The sequence below is a fragment of the Heptranchias perlo genome, chromosome X (assembly GCF_035084215.1).
Source record: "Heptranchias perlo isolate sHepPer1 chromosome X, sHepPer1.hap1, whole genome shotgun sequence".
Lineage (NCBI taxonomy): Eukaryota > Metazoa > Chordata > Chondrichthyes > Hexanchiformes > Hexanchidae > Heptranchias > Heptranchias perlo.
In genome coordinates this window covers 16114455-16140939 of record NC_090370.1, presented here as the reverse complement: position 1 = coordinate 16140939, position 26485 = coordinate 16114455, and the positions used below count along the sequence as shown (strand labels likewise).

At 50.7% G+C, this 26485-nt stretch overlaps 1 protein-coding gene across 4 annotated transcripts in view; it reads right to left on the bottom strand.

Annotated features, from left to right (window-relative positions):
- LOC137307312 (calcitonin gene-related peptide type 1 receptor-like) overlaps positions 1–26485 on the bottom strand; it is a 222752-nt gene that overhangs the window by 110224 nt on the left and 86043 nt on the right. The window contains exon 1 of one of the 4 annotated variants that reach the window (XM_067976779.1): positions 17063–17533. The exons of 2 other annotated variants lie outside the window; for them this stretch is intronic. The gene's annotated coding sequence lies outside the window, so the exon portion shown is untranslated. Of the gene's footprint in view, positions 1–2208; positions 2294–17062; positions 17534–26485 lie in introns of those variants that run through there. One more of the 4 variants, XM_067976780.1, reaches the window with a different exon arrangement.

Genomic DNA, 26485 nt, shown 5'->3' with positions numbered 1-26485 from the left:
AGAGAGAGTCTAACCACCTCTCCTTGACAGTCAACGGCATTACCATCGCCGAATCCCCCACCATCAACATCCGGGGTCACCATTGACCAGAAACTTAACTGGACCAGCCATATAAATACTGTGGCTACGAGAGCAGGTCAGAGGCTGGGTATTCTGCGGCGAGTGACTCACCTCGTGACTCCCCAAAGCCTTTCCACCATCTACAAGGCACAAGTCAGGAGTGTGATGGAATACTCTCCACTTGTTTGGATGAGTGCAGCTCCAACAACACTCAAGAAGCTCGACATCATCCAAGATAAAGCAGCTCGCTTGATTGGCACCCCATCCACCACCCTAAACATTCACTCCCTTCACCACCGGCGCACTGTGGCTGCAGTGTGTCCCATCCACAGGATGCACTGCAGCAACTCGCCAAGGCTTCTTCAACAGCACCTCCCAAACCCGCGATCTCTACCACCTAGAAGGACAAGAGCAGCATGTACATGGGAACAACACCACCTGCACGTTCCCCTTCAAGTCACACACCATCCCGACTTGGAAATATATCGCCGTTCCTTCATTGTCGCTGGGTCAAAATCCTGGAACTCCCTTCCTAACAGCACTGTGGGAGAACCTTCACCACACGGACTGCAGCGGTTCAAGAAGGCGGCTCACCACCACTTTCTCAAGGGCAATTAGGGATGGGCAATAAATGCTGGCCTCGCCAGCGACGCCCACATCCCATGAACGAATTTTTAAAAAATCACAGTGCTGGGTGCAGACTCAGACTAAGGAGGAAAGGTGTGGTGTCACAAAAGGGGGCTATAAATCTGAGAGCCTTCGGAGAGCATCGAGAGGAATCTCAGCCCATTAACAGTCTTTGCTGAGCCTGAAGGGGCAGGGGATTAAGAAATGTCAGGCAGAAATGAAGGGAAAGGAACACTGGGTACAGACAAGTGGCAGTGCCAGTGATGCCCAGCACCCGGCCCCCTGTCTGAAGGCTCCTTGTGAGGAGAGTTGACCTCAGTGCCAATCCATGGCACTACTCCCATAGGTCAGTATTACAGCAGGCCTGTGCGGAGATGCAGCCACACTTCAGGCCACAGCTGACCATTACTGACCTTGGATGTGCCAGCTCAGTGCTGCATGGTGGCTGCAGATGTCCAGGCAGCAGATGGCACAGCCCTGCATCTGGACCTCTGCGGACCCGAACCCTGTGAAGGCAATTCCCATGGTCAGTGCCAGATAAGTGCCAATGGTTGGTGGCATCTCACTGGTGCAGCCAGTCGGGCAATGCTGCTTTGATCACCCTGGCATGCTGCAGTACCATGTTAGCATGACATACTGTGATTGGGGAGCTTCTGAAGAGCCATCTGGAATAACAAGGTAGTCAGGCGCTGACATATCTTATTGATACCATTGGGGGTCTGCGGGTACAGCTTCCACTGGGAAGATCGACCTCCATCAGCACAACATCTGAGGTAATGTCACCTCTCTCTGCAGATGGGGGGAGGGGGTGCGGGGACTGGGGGCGACATAGGGCACCTCTCCTGCAGCCTAACTTCCCTCCATAGGTCCTTTTCTTCTTCCTCATCAGCTCAGTGGATTCCCATTGGGAAACCCATTGGAGCCAGGACTGGTGCTGGGGGCAGAAAATAATAATGAAGAGAAACAGGTCCACATTTCTGTGGACTTTACTTCCTTTTAACAATTGCCATGTATAATGGTTTTGATTTCCAGTACAAGAAAACATCTTTGCTAGGTTCAAAAGAGCAACACAGGCGATAGATGGCCATTGGCGATATTAGTGATTGTTTCATGTGTTTGTTCGCCGTTCCTCTATCTGTTATTTTAACAGGATGGTGTTAACCAGTTTATTATAACTTTATCTGTAAAGTTGGATCAAAGTCCCTAAAACTACTTTTATTTCCCTATTTAAAATCTCTGACCCTTCGAAGAGAAATTATTTTTGGTTTGAAAAGCAGAATTAAAGTAGGCTCCAAAAGGCCGCAAAAAGCACAGAACAAAGTGTCAAAAATCAAAACCTTCTGGGGGGAAATGCCCCCCCAAACCTCCCCGCCCCCCGCAAGAAAATATATCTCCCATCTCCAGCCCTCATGTCCCCCCCCATAGCAATTCTAAATTCACCACAGCTGCAAACCTGTGTGAACATAAGACGCACTTTTCAGAGGACCTGGAGTCAGTGCAAAAACAAATTAATGAGCTCACCCTGAATGACGACCTGCTCTGTAACATCATGTTAATCCACTGCATCGACTGTGTTAGTCTGTTTCCTCCTCCCCGTGCATTCCTCACTGATCTCCGCAGCTTTTACAGTGCACCCACTTCATGGCACCATCTCCCTTCCACCTCCTTCCATGCCCAGTACTGAACGTATCTGTGAGCCAACTACAGAGCAATAGCACTCTGACACATGGGTCGCCAATCAAGATTGCCCCCTGGATATGGTGATCGACTGCTTGAGGCACTGCCGGAGGGTTATGTTGATAGGGTTAGAAGAAGTAGGATGAGAGGAGGGTCGTGTGGAGCAAAAACACCAACATGAACCAGTTGGACCGAATGGCCTGTTTTGTATTTTACATTCTATGTGATTCGATGGAATTCGATGCACTGGATGAGCAACCCTGAGATCATAAAAAGATCCGTGTAACACGCTCCCACCTCCTGGTTGCCCCATATAACACACTCCCAGCTCCCAGTTATCCCGTGTAACACACTCCCAGCTCCCAGTTATCCCATGTAACACACTCCCAGCTCCTAGTTATCCCGTGTAACACACTCCCAGCTCCTAGTTATCCCGTGTAACACACTCCCAGCTCCTAGTTATCTGTGTAACACACTCCCAGCTCCCAGTTATCCCGTGTAACACACTCCCAGCTCCCAGTTATCCCGTGTAGCACACTCCCAGCTCCCAGTTATCCCGTGTAACACACTCCCAGTTCCCAGTTATCCCGTGTAACACACTCCCAGCTCCTAGTTATCCCATGTAACACACTCCCAGCTCCCAGTTATCCCGTGTAACACACTCCCAGCTCTTAGTTATCCCGTGTAACACACTCCCAGCTCCCAGTTATCCCGTGTAACATGCACCCAGCTCCCAGTTATCCCGTGTAACACACTCCCAGCTCCCAGTTATCCCGTGTAACACACTCCCAGCTCCCAGTTATCCCGTGTAACACAATCCCAGCTCCCAGTTATCCCGTGTAACACACTCCCAGCTCTTAGTTATCCCGTGTAACACACTCCCAGCTCTTAGTTATCCCGTGTAACACACTCCCAGTTCCCAGTTATCCCGTGTAACACACTCCCAGTTCCCAGTTATCCCGTGTAACACACGCCCAGCTCCCAGTTATCCCGTGTAACACACTCCCAGCTCTGAGTTATCCCGTGCAACACACTCCCAGCTCCCAGTTATCCCGTGTAACACACTCCCAGCTCCCAGTTATCCCGTGTAACACACTCCCAGCTCCCAGATATCCCGTGTAACACACTCCCAGCTCCCAGTTATCCCATGTAACACATTCCCAGCTCTTAGTTATCCCGTGTAACACACTCCCAGCTCCCAGTTATCCCGTGTAACACACTCCCAGCTCCAGTTATCCCGTGTAACACACTCCCAGCTCCCAGTTATCCCATGTAACACACTCCCAGCTCCCAGTTATCCCGTGTAACACACTCCCAGTTCCCAGTTATCCCGTGTAACACACTCCCAGCTCCCAGTTATCCCATGTAACACATTCCCAGCTCTTAGTTATCCCGTGTAACACACTCCCAGCTCCCAGTTATCCCGTGTAACACACTCCCAGCTCCAGTTATCCCGTGTAACACACTCCCAGCTCCCAGTTATCCCGTGTAACACACTCCCAGCTCCAGTTATCCCGTGTAACACACTCCCAGCTCCTAGTTACCCCATGTAACACACTCCCAGCTCCAGTTATCCCGTGTAACACACTCCCAGCTCCTAGTTATCCCATGTAACACACTCCCAGCTCCCAGTTATCCCATGTAACACACTCCCAGCTCCCAGTTATCCCATGTAACACACTCCCAGCTCCCAGTTATCCCGTGTAACACACTCCCAGCTCCAGTTATCCCGTGTAACACACTCCCAGCTCCCAGTTATCCCATGTAACACACTCCCAGCTCCCAGTTATCCCATGTAACACACTCCCATCTCCCAGTTATCCCATGTAACACACTCCCAGCTCCCAGTTATCCCATGTAACACACTCCCAGCTCCCAGTTATCCCATGTAACACACTCCCAGCTCTTAGTTATCCCGTGGAACACAATCCCAGCTCCCAGTTATCCCGTGTAACATGCACCCAGCTCCCAGTTATCCCGTGTAACACACTCCCAGCTCCCAGTTATCCCGTGTAACACACTCCCAGCTCCCAGTTATCCCGTGTAACACAATCCCAGCTCCCAGTTATCCCGTGTAACACACTCCCAGCTCTTAGTTATCCCGTGTAACACACTCCCAGCTCTTAGTTATCCCGTGCAACACACTCCCAGCTCCCAGTTATCCCGTGTAACACACTCCCAGCTCCCAGTTATCCCGTGTAACACACTCCCAGCTCCCAGTTATCCCGTGTAACACACTCCCAGCTCCCAGTTATCCCGTGTAACACACTCCCAGTTCCCAGTTATCCCGTGTAACACACTCCCAGCTCCCAGTTATCCCATGTAACACACTCCCAGCTCCCAGTTATCCCGTGTAACACACTCCCAGTTCCCAGTTATCCCGTGTAACACACTCCCAGCTCCCAGTTATCCCATGTAACACACTCCCAGCTCCCAGTTATCCCATGTAACACACTCCCAGCTCCAGTTATCCCGTGTAACACAATCCCAGCTCCAGTTATCCCGTGTAACACAATCCCAGCTCCCAGTTATCCCGTGTAACACACTCCCAGCTCTTAGTTATCCCGTGTAACACAATCCCAGCTCCCAGTTATCCCGTGTAACATGCACCCAGCTCCCAGTTATCCCGTGTAACACACTCCCAGCTCCCAGTTATCCCGTGTAACACACTCCCAGCTCCCAGTTATCCCGTGTAACACACTCCCAGCTCTTAGTTATCCCGTGTAACACAATCCCAGCTCCCAGTTATCCCGTGTAACATGCACCCAGCTCCCAGTTATCCCGTGTAACACACTCCCAGCTCCTAGTTATCCCGTGTAACACACTCCCAGCTCCCAGTTATCCCGTGTAACACACTCCCAGCTCCCAGTTATCCCGTGTAACATGCACCCAGCTCCCAGTTATCCCGTGTAACACATTCCCAGCTCCCAGTTATCCCATGTAACACACTCCCAGCTCCCAGTTATCCCATGTAACACAATCCCAGCTCCTAGTTATCCCGTGTAACACACTCCCAGCTCCCAGTTATCCCGTGTAACACACTCCCAGCTCCCAGTTATCCCGTGTAACACACGCCCAGCTCCCAGTTATCCCGTGTAACACACTCCCAGCTCCCAGTTATCCCATGTAACACACTCCCAGCTCCTAGTTATCCCGTGTAACACACTCCCAGCTCCCAGTTATCCCGTGCAACACACTCCCAGCTCCCAGTTATCCCATGTAACACACTCCCAGCTCCTAGTTATCCCGTGTAACACACTCCCAGTTCCCAGTTATCCCGTGTAACACACTCCCAGCTCCCAGTTATCCCATGTAACACACTCCCAGCTCCCAGTTATCCCGTGTAACACACTCCCAGCTCCCAGTTATCCCGTGTAGCACACTCCCAGCTCCCAGTTATCCCATGGAACACACTCCCAGTTCCCAGTTATCCCGTGTAATACACTCCCAGCTCCCAGTTATCCCGTGTAGCACACTCCCAGCTCCTAGATATCCCATGGAACACACTCCCAGTTCCCAGTTATCCCGTGTAATACACTCCCAGCTCCCAGTTATCCCATGCAACACACTCCCAGCTCCCAGTTATCCCATGTAACACACTCCCAGCTCCCAGTTATCCCGTGTAACACACTCCCAGCTCCCAGTTATCCCGTGTAGCACACTCCCAGCTCCCAGTTATCCCATGTAACACACTCCCAGCTCCCAGTTATCCCGTGTAACACACTCCCAGCTCCCAGTTATCCCATGTAACACACTCCCAGCTCCCAGTTATCCCGTGTAACACACTCCCAGCTCCCAGTTATCCCATGTAACACACTCCCAGCTCCCAGTTACCCCGTGTAACACACTCCCAGCTCCTAGTTATCCCATGTAACACACTCCCAGCTCCCAGTTATCCCATGTAACACACTCCCAGCTCCCAGTTATCCCGTGTAACACACTCCCAGCTCCCAGTTATCCCGTGTAACACACTCCCATCTCCCAGTTATCCCATGGAACACACTCCCAGCTCCCAGTTATCCCGTGTAACACACTCCCAGCTCCCAGTTATCCCGTGTAACACACTCCTAGTTCCTAGTTATCCCGTGTAACACACTCCCAGCTCCTAGTTATCCCGTGTAACACACTCCCAGCTCCCAGTTATCCCGTGTAACACACTCCCAGCTCCCAGTTATCCCGTGTAACACACTCCCAGCTCCCAGTTATCCCATGTAACACACTCCCAGTTCCCAGTTATGCCGTGTAACGCACTCCCAGTTCCCAGTTATCCCGTGGAACACACGCCCAGCTCCTAGTCCTCCCGTGTAACACACTCCCAGTTCCCAGTTATCCCATGTAACACACTCCCAGCTCCCAGTTATCCCGTGCAACACACTCCCAGCTCCTAGTTATCCCATGTAACACACTCCCAGCTCCCAGTTATCCCGTGTAACACGCTCCCAGCTCCCAGTTATCCCATGTAACACACTCCCAGTTCCCAGTTATCCCGTGTAACACACTCCCAGCTCCCAGTTATCCCATGTAACACACTCCCAGCTCCCAGTTATCCCGTGTAACACACTCCCAGCTCCCAGTTATCCCGTGTAACACACTCCCAGCTCCTAGTTATCCCGTGTAACACACTCCCAGCTCCCAGTTATCCCATGTAACACACTCCCAGCTCCCAGTTATCCCATGTAACACACTCCCAGCTCCCAGTTATCCCGTGTAACACACTCCCAGTTCCCAGTTATCCCGTGTAACACACTCCCAGCTCCAGTTATCCCGTGTAACACACTCCCAGCTCCCAGTTATCCCGTGTAACACACTCCCAGTTCCCAGTTATCCCGTGTAACACACTCCCAGCTCCCAGTTATCCCGTGTAACACACTCCCAGCTCCCAGTTATCCCGTGTAACACGCTCCCAGCTCCCAGTTATCCCATGTAACACACTCCCAGTTCCCAGTTATCCCGTGTAACACACTCCCAGCTCCCAGTTATCCCATGTAACACACTCCCAGCTCCCAGTTATCCCGTGTAACACACTCCCAGCTCCCAGTTATCCCGTGTAACACACTCCCAGCTCCAGTTATCCCGTGGAACACAATCCCAGCTCCCAGTTATCCCGTGTAACATGCACCCAGCTCCCAGTTATCCCGTGTAACACACTCCCAGCTCCCAGTTATCCCGTGTAACACACTCCCAGCTCCCAGTTATCCCTTGCAACACACTCCCAGCTCCCAGTTATCCCGTGTAACACACTCCCAGCTCCCAGTTATCCCTTGCAACACACTCCCAGCTCCCAGTTATCCCATGTAACACACTCCCAGCTCCCAGTTATCCCGTGTAACACACTCCCAGCTCCAGTTATCCCGTGTAACACACTCCCAGCTCCCAGTTATCCCGTGTAACACAATCCCAGCTCCCAGTTATCCCGTGTAACACACTCCCAGCTCTTAGTTATCCCGTGTAACACAATCCCAGCTCCCAGTTATCCCGTGTAACATGCACCCAGCTCCCAGTTATCCCGTGTAACACACTCCCAGCTCCCAGTTATCCCGTGTAACACACTCCCAGCTCCCAGTTATCCCGTGTAACACACTCCCAGCTCCCAGTTATCCCTTGTAACACACTCCCAGCTCCCAGTTATCCCGTGTAACATGCACCCAGCTCCCAGTTATCCCGTGTAACACATTCCCAGCTCCCAGTTATCCCATGTAACACACTCCCAGCTCCCAGTTATCCCGTGTAACACAATCCCAGCTCCTAGTTATCCCGTGTAACACACTCCCAGCTCCCAGTTATCCCGTGTAACACACTCCCAGCTCCCAGTTATCCCATGTAACACACGCCCAGCTCCCAGTTATCCCGTGTAACACACTCCCAGCTCCCAGTTATCCCATGTAACACACTCCCAGCTCCTAGTTATCCCGTGTAACATACTCCCAGCTCCCAGTTATCCCGTGTAACACACTCCCAGCTCCCAGTTATCCCATGTAACACACTCCCAGCTCCTAGTTATCCCGTGTAACACACTCCCAGTTCCCAGTTATCCCGTGTAACACACTCCCAGCTCCCAGTTATCCCATGTAACACACTCCCAGCTCCCAGTTATCCCGTGTAACACACTCCCAGCTCCCAGTTATCCCGTGTAGCACACTCCCAGCTCCCAGTTATCCCGTGTAACACACTCCCAGCTCCCAGTTATCCCGTGTAATACACTCCCAGCTCCCAGTTATCCCGTGTAGCACACTCCCAGCTCCTAGTTATCCCATGTAACACACTCCCAGTTCCCAGTTATCCCGTGTAATACACTCCCAGCTCCCAGTTATCCCATGTAACACACGCCCAGCTCCCAGTTATCCCGTGTAGCACACTCCCAGCTCCCAGTTATCCCGTGTAACACACTCCCAGCTCCCAGTTATCCCATGTAACACACGCCCAGCTCCCAGTTATCCCGTGTAGCACACTCCCAGCTCCCAGTTATCCCATGTAACACACTCCCAGCTCCCAGTTATCCCGTGTAACACACTCCCAGCTCCCAGTTATCCCGTGTAGCACACTCCCAGCTCCCAGTTATCCCATGTAACACACTCCCAGCTCCCAGTTATCCCGTGTAACACACTCCCAGCTCCCAGTTATCCCGTGTAACACACTCCCAGCTCCCAGTTATCCCGTGTAACACACTCCCAGCTCCCAGTTATCCCGTGTAACACACTCCCAGCTCCCAGTTATCCCGTGTAATACACTCCCAGCTCCCAGTTATCCCGTGTAGCACACTCCCAGCTCCTAGTTATCCCATGTAACACACTCCCAGTTCCCAGTTATCCCGTGTAATACACTCCCAGCTCCCAGTTATCCCATGTAACACACGCCCAGCTCCCAGTTATCCCGTGTAGCACACTCCCAGCTCCCAGTTATCCCGTGTAACACACTCCCAGCTCCCAGTTATCCCATGTAACACACGCCCAGCTCCCAGTTATCCCGTGTAGCACACTCCCAGCTCCCAGTTATCCCATGTAACACACTCCCAGCTCCCAGTTATCCCGTGTAACACACTCCCAGCTCCCAGTTATCCCGTGTAACACACTCCCAGCTCCCAGTTATCCCGTGTAACACACTCCCAGCTCCCAGTTATCCCGTGTAACACACTCCCAGCTCCCAGTTATCCCGTGTAACACACTCCCAGCTCCCAGTTACCCCATGTAACACACTCCCAGCTCCCAGTTATCCCGTGTAACACACTCCCAGCTCCCAGTTATCCCGTGTAACACACTCCCAGCTCCCAGTTATCCCGTGTAGCACACTCCCAGCTCCCAGTTCTCCCGTGTAACACACTCCCAGCTCCCAGTTATCCCGTGTAACACACTCCCAGCTCCCAGTTATCCCATGTAACACACTCCCAGCTCCCAGTTACCCCATGTAACACACTCCCAGCTCCCAGTTATCCCGTGTAACACACTCCCATCTCCCAGTTATCCCGTGTAACACACTCCCAGCTCCCAGTTATCCCGTGTAACACACTCCCAGCTCCCAGTTATCCCATGTAACACACTCCCAGTTCCCAGTTATGCCGTGTAACGCACTCCCAGTTCCCAGTTATCCCGTGTAACACACGCCCAGCTCCTAGTCCTCCCGTGTAACACACTCCCAGTTCCCAGTTATCCCATGTAACACACTCCCAGCTCCCAGTTATCCCGTGTAACACACTCCCAGCTCCTAGTTATCCCGTGTAACACACTCCCAGCTCCTAGTTATCCCGTGTAACACACTCCCAGCTCCCAGTTATCCCGTGTAACACACTCCCAGCTCCTAGTTATCCCGTGTAACACACTCCCAGCTCCTAGTTATCCCGTGTAACACACTCCCAGCTCCCAGTTATCCCGTGTAACACACTCCCAGCTCCCAGTTATCCCATGTAACACACTCCCAGCTCCCAGTTATCCCGTGTAACACACTCCCAGCTCCCAGTTATCCCGTGTAACACACTCCCAGCTCCTAGTTATCCCGTGTAACACACTCCCAGCTCCCAGTTATCCCGTGTAACACACTCCCAGCTCCCAGTTATCCCGTGTAACACACTCCCAGCTCCTAGTTATCCCATGTAACACACTCCCAGCTCCCAGTTATCCCGTGTAACACACTCCCAGCTCCCAGTTATCCCGTGTAACACACTCCCAGCTCCTAGTCCTCCCGTGTAAAACACTCCCAGTTCCCAGTTATCCCATGTAACACACTCCCAGCTCCCAGTTATACCGTGTAACACACTCCCAGCTCCCAGTTATCCCGTGTAACACACTCCCAGCTCCAGTTATCCCGTGGAACACAATCCCAGCTCCCAGTTATCCCGTGTAACATGCACCCAGCTCCCAGTTATCCCGTGTAACACACTCCCAGCTCCCAGTTATCCCGTGTAACACACTCCCAGCTCCCAGTTATCCCTTGCAACACACTCCCAGCTCCCAGTTATCCCGTGTAACACACTCCCAGCTCCCAGTTATCCCGTGTAACAAACTCCCAGCTCCCAGTTATCCCATGTAACACACTCCCAGCTCCCAGTTATCCCGTGTAACACACTCCCAGCTCCAGTTATCCCGTGGAACACAATCCCAGCTCCCAGTTATCCCGTGTAACATGCACCCAGCTCCCAGTTATCCCGTGTAACACACTCCCAGCTCCCAGTTATCCCGTGTAACACACTCCCAGCTCCCAGTTATCCCTTGCAACACACTCCCAGCTCCCAGTTATCCCGTGTAACACACTCCCAGCTCCCAGTTATCCCTTGCAACACACTCCCAGCTCCCAGTTATCCCGTGTAACACACTCCCAGCTCCCAGTTATCCCGTGTAACAAACTCCCAGCTCCCAGTTATCCCATGTAACACACTCCCAGCTCCCAGTTATCCCATGTAACACACTCCCAGCTCCCAGTTATCCCGTGTAACACACTCCCAGCTCCCAGTTATCCCTTGCAACACACTCCCAGCTCCCAGTTATCCCGTGTAACACACTCCCAGCTCCAGTTATCCCGTGTAACACACTCCCAGCTCCCAGTTATCCCGTGTAACACAATCCCAGCTCCCAGTTATCCCGTGTAACACACTCCCAGCTCTTAGTTATCCCGTGTAACACAATCCCAGCTCCCAGTTATCCCGTGTAACATGCACCCAGCTCCCAGTTATCCCGTGTAACACACTCCCAGCTCCCAGTTATCCCGTGTAACACACTCCCAGCTCCCAGTTATCCCGTGTAACACACTCCCAGCTCCCAGTTATCCCGTGTAACACACTCCCAGCTCTTAGTTATCCCGTGTAACACACTCCCAGCTCCCAGTTATCCCGTGTAACATGCACCCAGCTCCCAGTTATCCCGTGTAACACATTCCCAGCTCCCAGTTATCCCATGTAACACACTCCCAGCTCCCAGTTATCCCGTGTAACACAATCCCAGCTCCTAGTTATCCCGTGTAACACACTCCCAGCTCCCAGTTATCCCGTGTAACACACTCCCAGCTCCCAGTTATCCCATGTAACACACTCCCAGCTCCAGTTATCCCGTGGAACACAATCCCAGCTCCCAGTTATCCCGTGTAACATGCACCCAGCTCCCAGTTATCCCGTGTAACACACTCCCAGCTCCCAGTTATCCCGTGTAACACACTCCCAGCTCCCAGTTATCCCTTGCAACACACTCCCAGCTCCCAGTTATCCCGTGTAACACACTCCCAGCTCCCAGTTATCCCGTGTAACACACTCCCAGCTCCCAGTTATCCCGTGTAACACACGCCCAGCTCCCAGTTATCCCGTGTAACACACTCCCAGCTCCCAGTTATCCCATGTAACACACTCCCAGCTCCTAGTTATCCCATGTAACATACTCCCAGCTCCCAGTTATCCCGTGTAACACACTCCCAGCTCCCAGTTATCCCATGTAACACACTCCCAGCTCCTAGTTATCCCGTGTAACACACTCCCAGTTCCCAGTTATCCCGTGTAACACACTCCCAGCTCCCAGTTATCCCATGTAACACACTCCCAGCTCCCAGTTATCCCGTGTAACACACTCCCAGCTCCCAGTTATCCCGTGTAGCACACTCCCAGCTCCCAGTTATCCCGTGTAACACACTCCCAGCTCCCAGTTATCCCGTGTAATACACTCCCAGCTCCCAGTTATCCCGTGTAGCACACTCCCAGCTCCTAGTTATCCCATGTAACACACTCCCAGCTCCCAGTTATCCCGTGTAACATGCACCCAGCTCCCAGTTATCCCGTGTAACACACTCCCAGCTCCCAGTTATCCCGTGTAGCACACTCCCAGCTCCCAGTTATCCCATGTAACACACTCCCAGCTCCCAGTTATCCCATGTAACACACTCCCAGCTCCCAGTTATCCCGTGTAACACACTCCCAGCTCCCAGTTATCCCGTGTAACACACTCCCAGCTCCCAGTTATCCCATGTAACACACTCCCAGCTCCCAGTTATCCCGTGTAGCACACTCCCAGCTCCCAGTTCTCCCGTGTAACACACTCCCAGCTCCCAGTTATCCCGTGTAACACACTCCCAGCTCCCAGTTATCCCATGTAACACACTCCCAGCTCCCAGTTATCCCATGTAACACACTCCCAGCTCCCAGTTACCCCATGTAACACACTCCCAGCTCCCAGTTATCCCGTGTAACACACTCCCAGCTCCCAGTTATCCCGTGTAACACACTCCCATCTCCCAGTTATCCCGTGTAACACACTCCCAGCTCCCAGTTATCCCGTGTAACACACTCCCAGCTCCCAGTTATCCCGTGTAACACACTCCCAGCTCCCAGTTATCCCATGTAACACACTCCCAGTTCCCAGTTATGCCGTGTAACGCACTCCCAGTTCCCAGTTATCCCGTGTAACACACGCCCAGCTCCTAGTCCTCCCGTGTAACACACTCCCAGTTCCCAGTTATCCCATGTAACACACTCCCAGCTCCCAGTTATCCCGTGTAACACACTCCCAGCTCCTAGTTATCCCGTGTAACACACTCCCAGCTCCCAGTTATCCCGTGTAACACGCTCCCAGCTCCCAGTTATCCCATGTAACACACTCCCAGTTCCCAGTTATGCCGTGTAACACACTCCCAGTTCCCAGTTATCCCATGTAACACACTCCCAGCTCCCAGTTATCCCGTGTAACACACTCCCAGCTCCTCATCCTCCCGTGTAACACACTCCCAGCTCCCAGTTATCCCATGTAACACACTCCCAGTTCCCAGTTATCCCATGTAACACACTCCCAGCTCCCAGTTATCCCATGTAACACACTCCCAGCTCCCAGTTATCCCGTGTAACACACTCCCAGCTCCCAGTTATCCCGTGTAACACACTCCCAGCTCCTAGTTATCCCGTGTAACACACTCCCAGCTCCCAGTTATCCCATGTCACACACTCCCAGCTCCCAGTTATCCCGTGTAACACACTCCCAGCTCCTAGTTATCCCGTGTAACACACTCCCAGCTCCCAGTTATCCCGTGTAACACACTCCCAGCTCCTAGTTATCCCGTGTAACACACTCCCAGCTCCCAGTTATCCCGTGTAACACACTCCCAGCTCCCAGTTATCCCGTGTAACACACTCCCAGCTCCAGTTTCATTGGATTGAATTCCATTGGACCAATTCCTTTCCCTGTCACTGTATGGAATTCTTGATCCAATTGGGAAGTATTCCCATTATCCTGTTCTTAGCGCACAGTTATGGATATCAGTAGTATGTGCAGCTCCCGGGAGCACATTGTCTTTTGGGAATAATGAGCTTGCTCTGTTTCTCCAGCTTCCATCACTGACTCAATGGTTAATTACTCGATGGGACAGGAATGTGTCAATTAGCTAATTTTATGTTCTTGTTGTAAGAATTCTGATTCAAGTGGATTCTTGTTCCAAACATAACAGCACTTGGCAGACAAGTGTAACTTTAATCTTCAGTCCGTATCATCTGCAAGGATCTGCGGATTGATATTCTTGGAAAAAACTCAACCTTGGATCTGTGGCCTTTTGGCTCTGTTACTGGATATAGGTTTGGGTCCATTGGTCACCCTTCGTTACCTCACCAAAGTGGCTATTCTACCTGTCTGAGTCCAGACAGTGAGTGTTGGCAAAATATTTAACCATGGGAGACATCACACTTGGGCCGATTCTTTCCCTTGATCACTGGATAACGATCAAACTAATTTTCCCTCTCTAGTCGAAGGCAGCTGTTTGACTGATTATTTAATTCAGCACCGACCGGCCCAGTTCCACACTGGGCATCATATTTACCAGGTGGACTATGTTAAAAAAAGCTCCAGTGGATGATCTCTGCACCAGACACAGAGCTGGGCTCCTCATTCTTCAGCTGAAATAATCTCAGGGCCACATTTGAGGTCCTCAGAAGAAAAGGAATGTGAGTCTGAAAGAGGCGGACATGGTGATGATGATCAGTACTCAGATCCACTGAGATGAGGCTCACATACAGCCGAGTCTGCTTCTCTGTCTCACTCTCACCAGCTGACTTGAAGAAATATCATTGCTTCAGGCCCTTTCCCTGCAACTGCCCCATAAATACTGAAACACCCAAAGGATTTCCAGTTTATTCCTGTTCAGAACCCTTTGACCTGCCTAAGCACCACAACAGCTTCAAGTTTTCCAAACATAAAACCGATCTTCATTCATATCAACACGATCTTTAGTTAAAGGGCAAACAAATTGGGATGGTGAGTAAATTCAGTGAGGTGTGCTGACCACAGTTGTGTCTTGAAGAGGCCTTCAATTAAATGTGTGAATATTGGGCTCATTGAGGTGAAACACGTCATTGCTGTGAATCAAACACTTACAATTTCAGGTAAGTGTCCCATCAAACACTCCCAGGGCCGGGAGGACACAGATTAGATACAGAGTAAAGCTCCCTCGACACCGTCCCATCAAACACTCCCAGGGCAGGTACAGGGTTAGATACAGAGTAAATCTCCCTCTACACTGTCCCATCAAACACTCCCAGGGCAGGTACAGGGTTAGATACAGAGTAAATCTCCCTCTACACTGTCCCATCAAACACTCCCAGGGCAGGTACAGCACAGGTTAGATACAGAGTAAAGCTCCCTCTACACTGTCCCATCAAACACTCCCAGGGCAGGTACAGCACGGGTTAGATACAGAGTAAAGCTCCCTCTACACTGTCCCATCAAACACTCCCAGGGCAGATACAGCATGGGTTAGATACAGAGTAAAGCTCCCTCTGCACTGTCCCATCAAACACTCCCAGGGGCAGGTACAGGGTTAGATATAGAGTAAAGCTCCCTCTACACTGTCCCATCAAACACTCCCAGGGCAGGTACAGGGTTAGATACAGAGTAAAGCTCCCTCTACACTGTCCCATCAAACACTCCCAGGGTCAGGTACATCACGGGTTAGATGCAGAGTAAAGCTCCCTCTACACAGTCACACCAAACACTCCCAGGGTCAGGTACAGAGTGGGTTCGATGCAGAGTACAGTAGGGCACCGTCTCCTGCTGAGCACTGTCCTGTGGCACTCTGTATCAGGAGGCTGAAGTCTTTCAATCACTAAGCTGTGACCATGAATTATTTCCTGTGTTTGTCCATAATGGAGATACATTGCACTGATATTATCCCTTGTTGATTTTTCACCCTCCTCCCCCTTGCCCTTAGCAATGGAGGTACACCTATGGAGATGATCATTGCTTTGGGAGACCAGCACCTCACCATCCTGCAGCTCTTGTATTAATTTGTAAGAGGGGCACTGGTGCCATGTACCATAATATGGCATATGTACCACCCGCTCATTCTCCCATTGTGTTCAGGGCTCCATGTCTGACACGACAGATGGGAAATTCTTCAATAATCTGGAAAGCCCACACTGCAAAACATCAGCAAATCCAGTGCGGGATGGGTTAAAGCCTTTACCCCTCCAACATTTCAGCACACTTTTCGAAGTCTGTCAGGAAACACCATGTTGAAACCTCCTGGGACTGAGAGTCCTTATTTCAACAACATTTTTCTCAAATTAGATGTAATTCTCAACAGAAGACAGGAACAGGTCTCACAGTTTGGGAAGGATACTCGGATTTTGTCCAGGATTTCATGGGGTTTTCTCCAATTAATATTTTTGTGTTTTTGCTGGGGGAAAAAAAAACTTTTTTTTTCTGTTTGCCAATGTTACAAGAAGGGGCTGCGAGGCTGGGTTTGGGGTCTCTCTATCAAAGCTGTCACTCGCTGGAGTTTTATGAAAAGCTGCTGCTGACCAGGGCCAGATGGAAGTCATTTCCTGCAAAGCTTTGGCATTCGCCCGTGAGAATTCTTCACTGTCAGCAGCCAGCGGAGGCAGCTTTGTCCCGAAAAAAGTACCAAACATCCCAAAGCAGTATCAGGAGAGTGCATCAGGAGCAAGGGCGGACGATTCTTGTCCCTGTTTCTCAGGGTATGGGGCAATAGTGTGCGCAGGATTGGCGGCGCTGACTAGCCCACTCCCGCTGCTGCTCCAGCCGCTGCCATTTTGCTGGGACCCTTGAGACGGGCGGCCCAGGCAGCTGCCGGAAGTCTCATTACGGTATGAAAATGAGGGTCCTGTGTTGTAAGTCGGACCCCATTTCCGTTTTCAGGTGAGTTAGCGAGAGGAGCTGGACCCGTTCAGTCGTACTGGGTGGTACAGGCTGGCATAACGACTTCCCGCGCTTTTTAAAGGGGCACTCACCTGCAAATACTTGATCACTCTGCCCACCGCAGGTCCAATGTCCACTGGAAACAAAAATCGGCCCCAGAATCTCTCTCAAGCTCGAGGACAGCACAGCTAAGGGCTGGACATGGAGGCCGCTCGGTACGCTGCTGCCTTACTCTCTGTCTCTCACTCTTCCAGCCAATGTACGAGCTTTAACACACACCACCGCACGACTGAGTGACATTCATGCAATTGATTCCTTCACTGATTTTCCAAATCTAATTCACTGCATGGTCTCGACAATCGTACTTTAACTCATGCAGCAACTTTTCACTTATTTCTCTCTGTGCCTGGTTTTTAATGGCACAATTATTCAGTTGTTCTTTGCGTTGTCATGACGTGATTTTTGCATTGCATCAATGCAAAAGCTGCAGCACAGCGATGCTGTGGAGACACCCGACTGAGGAGGTGGTAATGTAACTAACTGGTGGAAAATGAAGGTGATGTATGGTGATTGATGAGATGGAGGTCTTCCTCTGACAACTGTGAGGGTCCTAAGTGAAGGAAGTTGTATCAGTCTCAACACAATTCCTGGTTGGCCCTGACAGTAAACCAGTAACTAACACCTGATATTGATGGTCTAGATTGAGTTCGAGACTGTTTGAAAAGCATGGGAAAGTATTTTGTTCCCAGCATTGACAGCCCTCATGTAACAGGCATCCAGTTCATTTAAAAGAACCAGCTGTTTGTGGCAGAATGCAGCCTGAGAGGAAACATCATGTTCAGTCCCTTGAGGAAGTGTCTCCACTTTTCCATAAAAGTTCCTCCAAACACACAATTCTCAGCACAAACAGGAATATGGCTCAGATTCGGACAATGAATCCGGCGGAGGTATCTGTCCTTGATCAGAGCTACCGAGTTTATAAAAATAACTTGTATTCAATTCTAATTTAAGAACCTATTTCAAATCCATGGGCCGCTGCCTGTCCCCACACCAGGTCAAACGGAGGCAGGCGATTCTCATTTGGCCGGTAATCTGACCCTAATCATGATCGGATCAGCACTCGACCTTCTTTGGTACCTGCCCTTGGATTCAATATCATAAATTCATTTCATTTTTCAAACAAAAGCTGCGGTTCAGCTGGGCTATGATGTTACCACACCAACAACTTATCAAATCGCCAATCAGTAGGCCAGTGAGTGGCTGACCTCAGTTGTGGCAGCAGTTGAGTGGCTATAATTGACCTCAGTACCCATTGCTGCAGAGGGGAAATTTCAGCTAGGGTTCCTGCTCCGGATCACTCTCCAGTGACTTCTACTGGGAAGTGCGCGTGTGAGTGCCAGTGTGTGTACCAGTGCCAGTGTGTGTACCAGTGCCAGTGTGTGCACCACTGCCTGTGCGTTTGCGCCGAGCAGCGTCTCTGTGCGCGTGTGTGCGAGTGACTTGGCAGAGGATAGGATCAGGCTGAGCTGTAGGGGCACAAATGTATTGGTGTTTCTGCTGGTCTCCCACTGTATCTCCAGCTGGAGACCGGTGGACTCCTCCGGAAAGCAGTGGAGACCCAGATGAGCCGAGTCTCCACTGTTCTCAGTAGATTCCGACTGGCCTTGTAAAGGGTGCAACCTCCACCTACTCCGGACAAGGCAAATTACGGCTAGAGGGCAGAGCCAGGGGTGAGGACTCCCAGTGCTGGGAGTTCCTTCTCCAGTGCTACGTCTGGACTCGGAGGTCGGGACGCTGAGTGAGACGAAGTGAACCAGCCTCCAATTGGGTGGATGTGGGCCTCACCAATGGGGTACAGACCAGGCAAGTGGCCTGGACCTTCAAAGAGAGCAAGGTATTTATTTTGAAACTGTTCCAGATTGGCCTGAGGGGAAAAAGACCTGGGGTGAGTGGGGGAAAAGCCTGGGCAGCACTCTCGCCCGCAATGGTGGGCAGGTGCCAGGGTTTCTGGCCACATGGGGCAAGCGGACACTGGTATTACACCCGCAGCACGCACCCTGACACTGTCTGAGCCTGAATCAGACCGTTCACAACCTTGGTGTCCTATTTGACCCTGAGATGAGCTTCTGACCCCCGTATCCTTTTCGTCACCAAGACCGCCTACTTCCACCTCCGTAACATCGCCCGTCTCCGTCCCTGCCTCAGCTCATCTGCTGCTGAAACCCCCATCCATGCCTTTGTTACCTCCGGACTGGACTATTCCAATGCTCTCCTGGCCGGCCTCCCATCTTCCACCCTCCATAAACTTGAGCTCATCCAATATTCAGCTGCCCGTATCCTAACTCGCACCAAGTCCCGTTCACCCATCACCCCTGTGCTCGCTGACCTACATTGGCTCCAGGTTCGGGAACACCTCGATTTTAAAATTCTCATTCTTGTTTTCAAATCCCTCCGTGACCCTCGCCCCCCCTCCCTATCTCTGTAACCTCCTCCAGCCCTACAACCCTCCGAGATCTCTGCACTCCTCGAATTGCGCATCCCCGACTTTAATTGCTCCACCATTGGCGGCCGTGCCTTCAGCTGCCTGGGCCCTAAGCTCTGGAATTCCCTCCCTAAACCTCTCCGTCTCTCTACCTCTCTCTCCTCCTTTAAGATGCTCCTTAAAACCTATCTCTTTGACCAAGCTTTTGGTCGCCTGTCCTAATATCTCCTTATGTGGCTCGGTGTCAAATTTTGTTTGATAATCGTTCCTGTGAAGCGCCTTGGGATGTTTTACTACGGTAAAGGTGCTATATAAATGCATGTTGTTGTTGTTGTTGTTGTTGTTGTTGTCGTCGTCGTCGTGCCCCATGCTAATAAAGTGGCCTCCCACTGACACTACAAACTCCAGCCCCAGCGTAATGACCAGGATCACATCCCCAGGAACTTCACTGTCCAGACACACATCAGGAAAGGCCCCTTGGATGAGCTGCTGGTGGGTTAATGCCACTCGAGCAACCGAAACAGCAAGGAGTCCGTGCTTTCAGCAGAGAAGACGAGAAACATTAAAATGGGAACCACAAAAAAGAATGGAATGCCACAGGAATGACAGGCGCAAGAAAGTGTAAAGTGATTCATCTGTTTCTTCATCAGAACCAGATCCAATTTTGAGTTGAATAGGCCCCATCCTGTACACAGAATTAGATAATGCTGCTGGACGATGTTCAACTGACTGACAAGCCAAGAAGCACTCACCAAATCCGAGCTGTCCATTTTAGTCCAGCTGGGATTCAGGTTTTTAAATCTCACACTGCGTGCATTGACTGTGAAGAAGTATTATCCCAGTCCCAGAACGTAGAAGCCCTTCCCAATTCTGGTATGTAGACATCCTGGGGTGAATTTTCTGGCCTCTCGCCCAGCGGAAACAGGACGGTAGGTCATTACCCACCATTTTCAGAGCACTACTGCCCTGTTTCTGCCATCACTGTGGTCAGGGCGATGTTTCCCGGGACTTACCGCTGGGCCTAAAATTGAAATCGGGGTCTTTTGATGTCAATAAGACTCCGAATGCTATTTTTGGACTGATCTGACCAGAGTAAGGGTGAGAGGAGCTTCTTGCACCGACTCTTGGAGATCGACAGGGGCCACTCAATAATGTGGCAGCCCAGAGCCGGCAGGCTGCACTTTCAAAATGGAGCAGGCCTCCTGCCGGGACCACCCCCCTGTCTAATCTTGACATGTAAACATCTTAGGCAGGATTTTCCTCATGTTTTGTAGCCCAGTTGATTTTCTGGAAGTGATAAATGCAAGGCCAGGAAATCTCCTTCCCAAATATGATGTGGAGATGCCGGTGATGGACTGGGGTTGACAATTGTAAACAATTTTACAACACCAAGTTATAGTCCAACAATTTTATTTGAAATTCACAAGCTTTCGGAGGCTTCCTCCTTCCTCAGGTGAATGTGGAAATGAAATCCTCGAACCCTTCGCCTTTATAAATCACAGAACAATACCTGGTGATTACAGATAGTCTTTCCAACTGCCCGTTACCAAGGTAATCACAGTGTGCAGACAGAGAGGTGTTACCTACAAGGCCACCGAACATACAAACAACCAAAAAAAAACAGAGAGAGAGAGGCAGAAACATAGAAACATCCGGAAGGAAGAGAAAGACGAGTAGTGGAAGTGTGGGGATGGCCATAGCGAGGTGTTCGTCGTCATTGATGAAATGTTGAAGGCTGCGGAGAACATGGCATAGTTTCTCCGCTCCGGGGAAGTACTGGACGACGAAGGGTACTCTGTTGGTTGCGTCCCGTGTTAGTCTTCTGAGGAGGTCTATGCGATTTTTCGCTGTGGCCCGTCGGAACTGTCGATCGATGAGTCGAGCGTCATATCCCGTTCTTACTAGGGCGTCTTTCAGCGTCTGTAGGTGTCCATCGCGTTCCTCCTCGTCTGAGCATCCCCACACCTCCACTACTCGCCTTTAAACAGCCACCCAACCTCAAACAGACCATCGTTCGCAGCAAATTACCTAGCTTTCAGGAGAACAGCGTCCACGACACCACACAACCCTGCCACAGTAACCTCTGCAAGACATGCCAGATCATCGACACAGATACCACCATCACACGAGAGGGCACCACCCACCAGGTGCATGGTTCATACTCCTGTGACTCGGCCAACGTTGTCTACCTCATACGTTGCAGGAAAGGATGCCCCGGAGCATGGTACATTGGCAAGACCATGCAGACACTGCGACAACGGATGAACGGACACCGCGCAACAATCGCCAGACAGGAGGGTTCCCTTCCAGTCGGGGAACACTTCAGCAGTCAAGGACATTCAGCCACCGACCTTCGGGTAAGCGTACTCCAAGGCGGCCTTCGAGACACACGACAACGCAAAATCGTCGAGCAGAAATTGATAGCCAAGTTCCGCACCCATAAGGACGGCCTCAACCGGGATCTTGGGTTCATGTCACGCTACACGTAACCCCACCAGCGAACAAATGTTATCTGTTTTTAATATAACGGGTCATTTGCTGTCTTTCTCTTCCTTCCGGATGTTTCTATGTTTCTGCCTCTCTCTCTCTGTTTTTTTTTGGTTGTTTGTATATTCAGTGGCCTTGTAGGTAACACCTCTCTGTCTGCACACTGTGATTGCCTTGGCAACGGGCAGTTGGAAAGACTATATGTAATCACCAGGTATTGTTCTGTGATTTATAAATGCGATGGGTTCGAGGATTTCATTTCCACATTCACCTGAGGAAGGAGGAAGCCTCCGAAAGCTTGTGAATTTCAAATAAAATTGTTGGACTATAACTTGGTGTTGTAAAATTGTTTACAATTCCCAAATATGGGCAGCTGTATTCAGCGATAATGATGGAGTGACGTCATGGGGGGGATTTTCAACTTCCCCCCCAAAATGGGCATGAAGTGGGCGGGGCATCCACGGTGCCAACCCAAAACCGACGACATGAGGTATGCACCATTTTGAGGTGCTTAGCCATTACCATAGGAAGGGTGAGCTGTCAGGATTACTCGCACTTGTAATTACTCGCACTCGCATCTGACGAAGGAGATAATCTCCGAAAGCTTGTGATTTTAAAATAAATTTGTTGGACTATAACCTGGTGTTGTAAGATTCCTTACATTTGTCCACCCCAGTCCATCACCGGCATCTCCACATCATGGCACTTGTAATTGGCAGCTTGACCATGGGGGGAGAGGAGCATGAAATCCAGCACTGCTCCCGCGATTTAAAGGCAACCCACACCTCTTAAAAGAGAGGAGCCTTTCGTTAATGCTGCTTTTTGTATTGCTGGTTTTATGGAAAATGACCGCCTCACTGTTGGTGCCATGGAGGTCCTGGTGGAGAAGGTCACCAGGAGCAAGGAGGTCCTCTTCCCTGTAAATGGACTCAGGGTGCCTCACCAAATAGCTTGGCAAAAGTGGGCAGAGGTTGCCAAGCATGTGAATGCCAGAAGCATCACCACCAAAGGCTTGGGAGCAATGTAGGAAGAAATTCAATGAGCTGACGAGAGCTGCTGAGCTAAGATTCCCATTCACAGCTCTCTTCCTCTCTGCACAGCCCTGCACCCCTCCACTGTAGCCCCATCACAAGCAATCCGTCCTACCCCAGCTTTCCAGCTCTCTCCTCTAATCGCATCAGCACACTTCAATGCACCTCCTGCACACTCGACACCTACTACTGCCCTCACAATGACTGGCCCCGCTTCCTCATACCTCCTGCTTCTTTCTCTCATCATGCGCACTATGCTAAGCTGCTACATCTTCACATCCCATCAACAGGCCGCACGCTAACACATTCCCACTCTTCTTGCAGGACAAGCCAGCACACAAGAGGGAAATAACCAGAACCAGATGATGGACACCAGCTACACAAGTCCACACGCCAATGGAGGAGACGGTCATTCATGTCATTGACAGAGGGAGGGCATGAAGCATGGCTGACCATGAGGCTGGAGGAGTCCTGCCGGGTCTCTTCCCTTGAGATTGAATTCTTTCCCTCACACACTCTGCATGAAAACGTGGCAGCCCGGACAGAGTTGCTGCTTTCCAGTGCCACGAAGTGCCAGCTCTTGCCCCTCCTCTCTTTCCAGGCCCTTTGTGAGACCTGGTCCCAGCAGCAGCAGAAAAGGAGGGCACCTCTCCAGAACATGCACTGTCACTCTCTGCAACCTTGGCAAGCACCTGCTCAGAAATTGCCACCCCATGTAGCGAGTCAGATAGAGGGTTTTGCACTGGCGGATTCACTGAGCATAAGTGGGCAGGAGAATGGGAAGGGAGAAAGGATGGCACAGGATACAGCTCTCCGGAGGGCGAACTCACATTCCAGCTCCGCAATAGAGGGCAGAGATGAAGACTTCTGGGGCCCAGCCTTAAAAAGAAGATTGACAGCTGTGCACCAGCAATTTCTCGATGCATTGGGCGGTCTCCCAGAGACAATGCGGAGGAGTCCACTTGCAACTTGTGTGTACAGTAATTCTATCTGATCTGTCCATTCCCCTCCCCTCTGTGTACAGTAATTCTATCTGATCTGTCCATTCTCCTCCCCTCTGTGTACAGTAATTCTATCTGATCTGTCCATTCCCCTCCCCTCTGTGTACATTAATTCTATCTGATCTGTCCATTCCCCTCCCCTCTGTGTACAGTAATTCTATCTGATCTGTCCATTCCCCTCCCCTCTGTGTACAGTAATTCTATCTGATCTGTCCATTCCCCTCCCCTCAGTGTACAGTAATTCTATCTGATCTCTCCGTTCTCCTCCCCTCTGTGCACAGTAATTCTATCTGATCTGTCCATTCCCCTCCCCTCTGTCTACAGTAATTCTATCTGATCTGTCCATTCCCCTCCCCTCTGTGTACAGTAATTCTATCTGATCTGTCCATTCCCCTCCCCTCAGTGTACAGTAATTCTATCTGATCTGTCCATTCCCCTCCCCTCTGTGTACAGTAATTCTATCTGATCTGTCCATTCCCCTCCCCTCTGTGTACAGTAATTCTATCTGATCTGTCCATTCCCCTCCCCCCTGTGTACAGTAATTCTATCTGATCTGTCCATTCCCCTCCCCTCTGTGTACAGTAATTCTATCTGATCTGTCCATTCCCCTCCCCTCTGTGTACAGTAATTCTATCTGATCTGTCCATTCCCCTCTCCTCTGTGTTCAGTAATTCTATCTGATCTGTCCATTCCCCTCCCCTCTGTGTACAGTAATTCTATCTGATCTGTCCATTCCCCTCCCCTCTGTGTACAGTCATTCTATCTGATCTGTCCATTCCCCTCCCCTCTGTGTACAGTAATTCTATCTGATCTGTCCATTCCCCTCCCCTCTGTGTACAGTAATTCTATCTGATCTGTCCATTCCCCTCCCCTCTGTGTACAGTCATTCTATCTGATCTGTCCATTCCCCTCCCCTTTGTGTACAGTAATTCTATCTGATCTGTCCATTCCTCTCCCCTCTGTGTACAGTAATTCTATCTGATCTGTCCATTCCTCTCCCCTCTGTGTACAGTAATTCTATCTGATCTGTCCATTCTCCTCCCCTTTGTGCACAGTGATTCTATCTGATCTGTCCATTCCCCTCCCCTCTGTGTACAGTAATTCTATCTGATCTGTCCATTCCCCTCCCCTCTGTGTACAGTCATTCTATCTGATCTGTCCATTCCCCTCCCCTCTGTGTACAGTAATTCTATCTGATCTGTCCATTTCCCTCCCCTCTGTGTACAGTAATTCTATCTGATCTGTCCATTCCCCTCCCCTCTGTGTACAGTAATTCTATCTGATCTGTCCATTCCCCTCCCCTCTGTGTACAGTAATTCTATCTGATCTGTCCATTCCCCTCCCCTCTGTGTACAGTAATTCTATCTGATCTGTCCATTCCCCTCCCCTCTGTGTACAGTAATTCTATCTGATCTGTCCATTCCCCTCCCCTCTGTGTACAGTAATTCTATCTGATCTGTCCATTCCCCTCCCCTCTGTGTACAGTAATTCTATCTGATCTGTCCATTTCCCTTCCCCCTGTGTACAGTAATTCTATCTGATCTGTCCATTCCCCTCCCCTCTGTGTACAGTAATTCTATCTGATCTGTACATTCCCCTCCCCTCTGTGTACAGTAATTCTATCTGATCTGTCCATTCTCCTCCGCTCTGTGTACAGTAATTCTATCTGATCTGTCCATTCCCCTCCCCTCTGTGTACAGTAATTCTATCTGATCTGTCCATTCCCCTCCCCTCTGTGTACAGTAATTCTATCTGATCTGTCCATTCCCCTCCCCTCTGTGTACAGTAATTCTATCTGATCTGTCCATTCCCCTCCCCTCTGTGTACAGTAATTCTATCTGATCTGTCCATTCCCCTCCCCTCTGTGTACAGTAATTCTATCTGATCTGTCCATTCCCCTCCCCTCTGTGCACAGTAATTCTATCTGATCTGTACATTCCCCTCCCCTCTGTGTACAGTAATTCTATCTGATCTGTCCATTCCCCTCCCCTCTGTGTACAGTAATTCTATCTGATCTGTCCATTCCCCTCCCCTCTGTGTACAGTAATTCTGTCTGATCTGTCCATTCCCCTCCCCTCTGTGTACAGTAATTCTATCTGATCTGTACATTCCTCTCCCCTCTGTGTACAGTAATTCTATCTGATCTGTCCATTCCCCTCCCCTCTGTGTACAGTAATTCTATCTGATCTGTACATTCCTCTCCCCTCTGTGTACAGTAATTCTATCTGATCTGTACATTCCTCTCCCCTCTGTGTACAGTAATTCTATCTGATCTCTCCATTCCCCTCCCCACTGTGTACAGTAATTCTATCTGATCTGTCCATTCCCCTCCCCTCTGTGTACAGTAATTCTATCTGATCTGTCCATTCCCCTCCCCTCTGTGTACAGTAATTCTATCTGATCTGTCCATTCCCCTCCCCCCTGTGTACAGTAATTCTATCTGATCTGTCCATTCCCCTCCCCTCTGTGTACAGTAATTCTATCTGATCTGTCCATTCCCCTCCCCTCTCTGTA